Below are 391 nucleotides of genomic sequence, written 5' to 3'. Positions count from 1 at the left end.
AATGAGTGAAAGCCGAAGACGCCTCCGTGGAGCATGCGCGCGGTGACTGTACCTGCTTGTGGGGTCCAGTGACGTTGAGACATCCACTTCCAGCCCCCCCTTCCTCCACCTCCCTCCCTCCCTCCCTCCCTCCCTCCCTTCGGCGTGCTAAGCTGTGCGCCTGTGGACCCTAGGGTAGGCCACGCGCCCAGCTCCGCTGCACTCAACAGCCAGAGATTGCCTAGCTACTAGGCGCTCTCTCCGCTCACTATCTCGTGACTGCCAAAATCGCCTCTCCCCCCTTTTTCTTTAAGTCAATCCCGAATAATAAGAGCGATTTAAAACTCCCCACCCCCCTTCCTAATAGTTTCACCTTCCATGCACAGGCAGACAGGCCGGACGGGCGAGCTTA

The sequence above is a fragment of the Frankliniella occidentalis genome, unplaced genomic scaffold, assembly GCF_000697945.3.
Source record: "Frankliniella occidentalis isolate FOCC.00 unplaced genomic scaffold, Focc_3.1 Scaffold20, whole genome shotgun sequence".
Taxonomy (NCBI): domain Eukaryota; kingdom Metazoa; phylum Arthropoda; class Insecta; order Thysanoptera; family Thripidae; genus Frankliniella; species Frankliniella occidentalis.
This window is presented reverse-complemented; position numbering follows the sequence as displayed.